Source organism: Trachypithecus francoisi, unplaced genomic scaffold (genome assembly GCF_009764315.1).
Source record: "Trachypithecus francoisi isolate TF-2019V2 unplaced genomic scaffold, Tfra_2.0 Lachesis_group8, whole genome shotgun sequence".
Classification (NCBI taxonomy): Eukaryota; Metazoa; Chordata; class Mammalia; order Primates; family Cercopithecidae; genus Trachypithecus; species Trachypithecus francoisi.
Window position 1 is genome coordinate 28,259,732 of NW_022681473.1, and position 8,083 is coordinate 28,267,814.

Genomic DNA, 8,083 nt, shown 5'->3' on the forward strand with positions numbered 1-8,083 from the left:
TAAGAACGTTGAATATTGGCCCCCACTCTCTTCTGGCTTGTAGAGTTTCTGCCGAGAGATCTGCTGTTAGTCTGATGGGCTTCCCTTTGTGGGTAACCCGACCTTTCTCTCTGGCTGCCCTTAAGATTTTTTCCTTCATTTCAACTTTGGTGCATCTGGCAATTATGTGTCTTGGAGTTGCTCTTCTGGAGGAGTATCTTTGTGGCGTTCTCTGTATTTCCTGAATTTGAATGTTGGCCTGCCCTACTAGATTGGGGAAGTTCTCCTGGATGATATCCTGAAGAGTGTTTTCCAAGTGGGTTCCATTTTCCCCCTCACTTTCAGGCACCCCAATCAGACGTAGATTTGGTCTTTTTACATAATCCCATACTTCTTGCAGGCTTTGTTCATTTCTTTTTCTTCTTTTTTCTTTTGGTTTCTCTTCTCCCTTCATTTCATTCATTTGATCCTCAATCGCTGATACTCTTTCTTCCAGTTGATCGAGTCGGTTACTGAAGCTTGTGCATCTGTCACGTATTTCTTGTGTCATGGTTTTCATCTCTGTCATTTCGTTTATGACCTTCTCTGCATTAATTATTCTAGCTGTCAATTCTTCCACTCTTTTTTCAGAATTTTTAGTTTCTTTGTGCTGGGTACGTAATTCCTCCTTTAGCTCTGAGAAGTTTGATGGACTGAAGCCTTCTTCTCTCATCTCGTCAAAGTCATTCTCTGACCAGCTTCAATCCGTTGCTGGCGATGAGCTGCACTCCTTTGCAGGGGGAGATACGCTCTTATTTTTTGAATTTCCTTTTTTTTTTTTTTTTTTTTTTTTTTGAGACGGAGTCTCGCTCTGTCGCCCAGGCTGGAGTGCAGTGGCCGGATCTCAGCTCACTGCAAGCTCCGCCTCCCGGGTTTACACCATTCTCCCGCCTCAGCCTCCCGAGTAGCTGGGACTACAGGCGCCCGCCACCTCGCCCGGCTAGTTTTTTGTATTTTTTAATAGAGACAGGGTTTTACCGTGTTCGCCAGGATGGTCTCGATCTCCTGACCTCGTGATCCGCCCGTCTCGGCCTCCCAAAGTGCTGGGATTACAGGCTTGAGCCACCGCGCCCGGCCAATCCAGCTTTTCTGCCCTCCTTTTTCCCCATATTTGTGGTTTTATCTGCCTCTGGTCTTTGATGTTGGTGACGTACTGATGGGGTTTTGGTATAGGTGTCCTTCCTGTTTGATAGTTTTCCTTCTAACAGTCAGGACCCTCAGCTGTAGGTCTGTTGGAGATTGCTTGAGGTCCACTCCAGACCCTGTTTGCCTGGGTATCAGCAGCAGAGGTTGCAGAAGATAGAATATTGCTGAACAGCAAGTGTACCTGTCTGATTCGTCCTTTGGAAGCTTCCTCTCACGGGTGTACTCCACCCTGTGAGGTGTGGGGTGTCAGACTGCCCCTAGTGGGGGATGTCTCCCAGCTAGGCTACTCAGGGGTCAGGGACCCACTTGAGCAGGCAGTCTGTCCCTTCTCAGATCTCAACCTCCATGTGGGGAGATCCACTGCTCTCTTCAAAGCTGTCAGACAGAGTTGTTTGCGTCTGCAGAGGTTTCTGCAGCTTTTTTTGTTGTTGTTGTTTAGCTGTGCCCTGTCCCCAGAGGTGGAGTCTACAGAGACAGGCAGGTTTCCTTGAGCTGCTGTGAGCTCCACCCAGTTCGAACTTCCCAGCGGCTTTGTTTACCTACTTAAGCCTCAGCAATGGCGGGCGCCCCTCCCCCAGCCTCACTGCTGCCTTGCAGTAAGATCACCGCAGACTGCTGTGTTAGCAGTGAGGGAGGCTCCGTGGGCATGGGTCCTTCCCGGCCAGGTGTGGCATATAATCTCCTGGTGTGCCCGTTTGCTTAAAGCGCAGTATTGGGGTGGGAGTTACCCGATTTTCCAGGTGTTGTATGTCTCAGTTCCCCTGGCTAGGAAAAGGGATTCCCTTCCCCCTTGTGCTTCCCAGGTGAGGTGATGCCTCGCCCTGCTTCAGGTCTCGCTGGTCAGGCTGCAGCAGCTGACCAGCACCAATTGTCCGGCACTCCCTAGTGAGATGACCCCAGTACCTCAGTTGAAAATGCAGAAATCACTGGTGTTCTGTGTCGCTGGCGCTGGGAGTTGGAGACTGGAGCTGTTCCTATTCGGCCATCTTGCTCCGCCCCCAGTTGAAGTTTGTTTTTAAACTCTATTCATAGTAAAGATATCACATGCTTATTACAGAAATTAGGAACATATAGACAATTAAAGGAGCAATATAACACTTAACACTCATGATTTTACCTACTCAGATAGCCTAAACCTTTTCTCTGCCGTATGTATTTATATGTGTATGAATACCTGTGTGTGTGTGTGTGTGTGTGTGTGTATGTGTATGTGTGTGTGTGTGTGTGTACCTTCTAATCCTGCAAGGTAGGCAGACATGATTAACTATAGTTTGCAGAAGAGAAAAAGACTTTCCAAAGGCCACACAGCTAGTTTAGCTGGGCATGAGAAAGGATCTGACTGACAGCAGTGGCAGCAGAGTGACAGAGAAAAAAGAAGGTGGGGTTTAAACCCTAAATAGTGACCCCTGATTTCTCTGTGAGTTGTTTCCCTACCTTGTGCCCACTGGCTTTCTGGTGGCAGGTTTTGGGGCTGAGCCTCATGGTTCTCACGTATTGTGTGGGGACAGCCCACAGAAGGGATTTCTCTTGAGTGGACCAACTTCCCTATGGAAAACCAGGGGCTCTAAGGGGCTTCCTGGCAAGCTCTTGCCTTTCTTAATGACTCTAACTCTGCTTGACAATTGATATTACATTTTCCAAAGAGTGGAGGAGTTTACATTGGAGTTCAAAGCAAATTCTCTGGAGCCGAACTATGTCTTGGTTCACATTCTGGGGCTGCCACTTATTAATTACTCCATGGCCTTGGACAGGTTAACTTACCATCTCTGTACCTCAGTTTCTTCACATGTAAAATATTAATAATAACAGCATCTACCTCGCTGGGTTGATATGAGGGTTAAAGGAAATAAGATAGAGAAAGCAAGGATTATGCTAGGAACTGGCTACGGTAAACCCTAAATAAGTATTAAATGTTGTTATTACAATTATTTGCCACAGAAATATCCTTGGAGGTCTCAGAAGCTTGGAAAACACATAGGTTTTTTGGACTCCCCCTACATAATTCCAGTTGTCCATCACAACAGCAAATACCACAACCGTAGCCGATTTTCTCTGGAGGCTTTTCCAGTTGCACCTGCCCAGATAGAGGAGCGGCATGGCAATATTCTGAGAGAAAGTGCCCCTCTTGTAGCTCAAAGGCAGATATGAGGCTCCATCCCCAGACTGCCCACTTTAGGAAGTTCTTTATTTCATGGTTTCCTCCATGTTGCCCCTCCCACCTGAAGATGGGCCCATTTGTTTCTCACTCTCTCAGGACTTCCAAGCCCCTTTTACATAAGCCTGCTGCCTGTCCCCTCTTTCAACCATATTTACATTTGGGGGAAAGACCATGATTAGAGGTTGGTTGGGAAAGATTATCTGAAGTTTTCTGCTCTGGTCACCCACATATGCATGCATGGATTCAGCCTGGGGCAGACGGGTCTCTCTTTTTCCCCAAGAACTGCTGAACCCTTCCCCTTCAACTCCAAGGGAAGGACTTAACAAAGGTGAAGTCTAAAACCATGTGAGATGGTGCTCCTTAGAAGCAGCTGGTTGGATCAGGGATGGATTCATGATTCTTGAATCAGATCAATCAGATTCTTGAGGATTTGGAACAAGAAATTCAAAGATGTTAGGCTGTGGTCCATGAATTGGAAGGTTCCTTAGACTCAGATTGGGATAACCTTTTGGGGATCATGTGTACCCAAAGGCAGAGCATTTACAAAGAAGTGTATGTGTATGAGAGAGAGAAAGAGTCAGACAGACTACTTTTTTGAATGGTTTTCAGTCCAGAGTTCCGAGTCCCTGCAGAATGTCCTGCCCTTGGGTTAAATAATACTTCTGTGTGCACAGGACCTCTCCAACTAGTTCAGGCAAGCATACCACACAAGGGAACTTGTGTGCATATTTCTCATTCAGCCTTTCCTATCATTTTACCTTCAAACTCCAGCAGCTCTGGCAGCTTTAAACTTTCCTCTTAGCCTAGTCAGACTGCTGCTTTCTGCTGTTTACTCCCTTGTACCTCACCCACTCCAGGGACTCGGGGAAATCCTCTCAGGGGAAAAGCCAGGAAGAATATGAAGCTTTCCTCATGTTTCCTTTCTCTTGGGGATCACAGCCTCTCAAGTCCTGCCTGCACTGGATGTTCTCCAGTTCCTTTGAACAGTGCTTAGAAAGCAGAGCAGCGATTAAAAGCTCTTGGGCAAGAGACTAGATAAAACTAGGTTTGAATGCTGTCTCTACTGTTTTCTGGTTGTGTGACTAGGCAAGTTGCTCAAGTGGCTCAACCTCTCTGAGCTTTAATTTCCTCATCTAGCAAAATGGGGATGATAATATTTACTTCATGAAATTGCTCAGAGGACTACACAAGACAAAGAATATGAAATATTTAGGATGTTGCTTGGCATATAGTCGATGAGCAGTAAATGATAATTTATGTACAGGTTAAGCATCCCAAATCCAAAAATTCAAAATCTGAAATGCCGCCAAATCCAAAACTTTTTGAGCATCCACATAATGCACAAAGGAAGTTCTCATTGGAGCATTTTGGATTTTGGATTTTATGATTTGTGATGCTCAGTTGGTAGGTAGGTATAATGCAAATATTCTAAAGTCTGAAAAAACCCTGAAATCTGAAGCACTTCTGGTTCCAAGCATTTTGGATAAGGGATACTCAACCTGTATTACAATTCATATCTTCTCTTTGAATTGACCTTTTATCATTATGAAATTTCCATGATTCTAAATTGGCAACACTGTTTCTTTTGCTGGTGTTTATGTGGTATATCATTTTCCATTCTTTTATTTTCAATCTTTCTGTGTCCTTATATTCAATGTGTGTCTCTTATAAACAACATCTTGTTTTACTAACTTTGTATTTTCATCAGAGTGTTTACTTCATACATAATTACTGATATAGTTATGTTTAAGTCTACTAGCTTGCTTTGGGGCATGACCCTTACTCCTAGACTGTGGCCCTTTGGGGAGTCTCATCCAAAGCCCAGGATGTTTGCCAAAGCCCTTCCACCAGTGGGACTTGAACCTCTCAGCATCACGTGGCAGCGGAACTTGGTTCCCGTATTTAGCATCCCAGTAGTTTTCCTTTCTGCTGATTTCCACTACTTCTCACTGTACGTGCGCATCTTAGGAGTCAGCGAACAACTTGAGGGGAACTTGTTTGCATATTTCTCATTCAGCCCTTCCTATCATTTTACCTTCAAACTCCAGCAGCTCTGGCAGCTTTAAGCTCTCCTCTTAGCCTAGTCAGACTGCTGCTTTCTGCTGTTTACTCCCTTGTACCCTCACCCCCTCCAGGGACTCAGGGAAATCCTCTCAGGGGAAAAGCCAGGAAGAATATGAAGCTTTCCTCATGTTTCCTTTCTCTTGGGGATCACAGCCTCTCAAGTCCTGCCTGCACTGGATGTTCTCCAGTTCCTTTGAACAGTTCCTTTATATATTTTGCCCAGCTTTCCTAATTATTTTATAAGGAAAATTAATCTGATACAAGCCATTCCCATATGGCCAGAACCAGAAGCCTAATGCAATTTCCACTTACTGAACCCTTCTCAAAACTGCTCTAGACTAGGCAGCAAAAGTTTCTGTTGGCAGGCAGATAATTTAATCCTTACTTCAGCCTACAGAGAATGAAATGACCTCATAAGTTGGACCACAAACAAAGCTATCTGAGATATTTAACTGATATCAGACTGAAATTTAAGCACTTGTTAAGAGTTACACAGTCCTGAGAATATAAAAGAATTCAGAAGTCTATTTGGTTCAAGGTGTTTACATGGCTTAGGATTTCTCTCAGAAGTCATTGGACGTAGGCTAGAATCACCAAGGAAATGAAAAGCCAATCTAATGAGTGACTTAGTGAGAAACGCATACTGCTGAAGGTAACTGAAGAACTAGGCAATTGTACGATACAGGAACAAGGGCCCCAGGGTCACTTCTTGTAAGCTATGAAGTCATTGACTAAGTAACCACAAATAGGACCCAGTGTCTCTTACGGACTCAGACAAGAATCAAGTATGCTCCACCTATAAACTCAAGAATGCTGAGAAGCAACCACCAAAATTACTGGAAGTGATAGGATTTTCTTAGGTGTGGGGAGAAGAATCCACTCAATGTCTGCAGATCTGGGTCTCACACCTGAAGGAAATTTCTGGTAGTGATTTACCTTGGTTACCTGGAATGGTTATTATCTTCTTTAGTGGGTATTTTTTCAACCCTGGTTCATCAGTCCGGGCTAGTCAGAGGACAAAGGCCACATCAATTATTTTAACAGAGAGAATTTAATATATGAATTATTAATCAGAAATTGGACAAATGAGATGGCAAAGAGGGGACCCAGAGGAATCACAAAGGTGGTAACTACAAAAAGCAACTACCACCCTTAGAACTGGGGAAACAAAAAGAGTGTTGGGGTTACTGAAATTTAAAAAGTTAGAGGAGGGGCCCCAGAGGGCTTCAGAATTCTGAGGAGGGATCCCAGGCTGGACAGTGCTTGCATCTCTTAAGGGGAGATGTTGAGGCTGGTTCTGGGAATGTGGATAAACTGCAAACAGTAACTCAATACTGCTGCTGTACCCAGCTGTCTGTGCCAGGTAATGTGGACAAAGACAGGATGAGTCCAATTCTTCTCCCTCCACCAGTCCCCCAGGCTCCCTCTAGCACCCTCCATTAGCAGAACCTACCAGGGACCCAGCTGACAAAGCAGCAAGGTGGTTTGCAGAATCCCAGCCACAGCAACACAAAAAAAGGAAAAGGCTCGAAACTGAGAGACAATAGCTCACCAACACTTCAGGGAGGTTTAGATTTAAGGGTAGAAATATTTAAAAGAAAAAAACTATAGCATTAATATTTTATATTAGGAAGGAATATGTGCCTATCTGGTGTTTCAGAATGTGATATTTGAGAGAATAAAGCCCATTAGAGTGCAGTTTTACAACTCCACTTTAAAATGTATAATTGAGAATTAATTTAGACTTGTGTTTTTTTAATGGTGACATCTAAGTTTAAGTAGAGTATAAAAACATTGAAGAGGACTTAGATTTCTCTTTTAAGTTAAATTTATTAGCTTCTATAAGAGTTTAAAATTTGGGATGATTTTGCTTGTGGTCAGAAAAACCAAAGTAGTTAAAAAATAAACATATTAAATTTCTAAATTTGTTTAAAAATGTTTGAAGTGCTGAGCTATGCTTGTAAATAAGAGCAAGCATTATTCAAGCACTCCTCCAAAGTTACTGCCACGATCTGCTAGACTTATAAAATAGAATAAAATTTGTAAGCTGAATTTAAAAGCATAAAAAGTTTAAACTTTGCATCTGAAATAGAATATTGATTCTAAAGACAAAATTATATTATTTATTACATTAAATATAAACATTAAATTATTACTTTTTAAAGACAAATTTTAACATAAGTTTTTTTTTTAAAAAGCCCCAAAATCTTTTCTATATAGGAAATTTACTGTCCAGGATACCAGAGTCCCCCACCCCCACTCCCTACGCCATGAGGTTTTCTAGAAATGGTTGCAGAAAAGCAAGAGATGCAGCTTTGTTCCTCAGCTTTTCTAGAAACCCTGGAACATCTCTTACCTTGTAGCAAGCTGAGGAGATTATGCCCCTGGCTTAGTTATTCTTCATTTTCTATCAGGCTAGGGTACCTCCTAGAATAGAAGGGGATGACCACTGGACTTGTGGTAAACCTGGGGTCAAGTCCTAGCTCCATTGCTTAAAAGACCCAAGGCTCAGTTTACTCATCTGCAGAATGGGGGTGATACCTGCCTTGCAAGGTTGTTGTGAGGAACAGCATAGTACTCGGCCCTCATTCTGGATTCCTGAATGCAGAATGGGGCAAGGAGGCTCTTGTCTGAGCTTACTGGCCTGGGACATTCTCTCTTCTTGGCAGGAGAGTTTCTTCAAAGAGATGGCCCTAT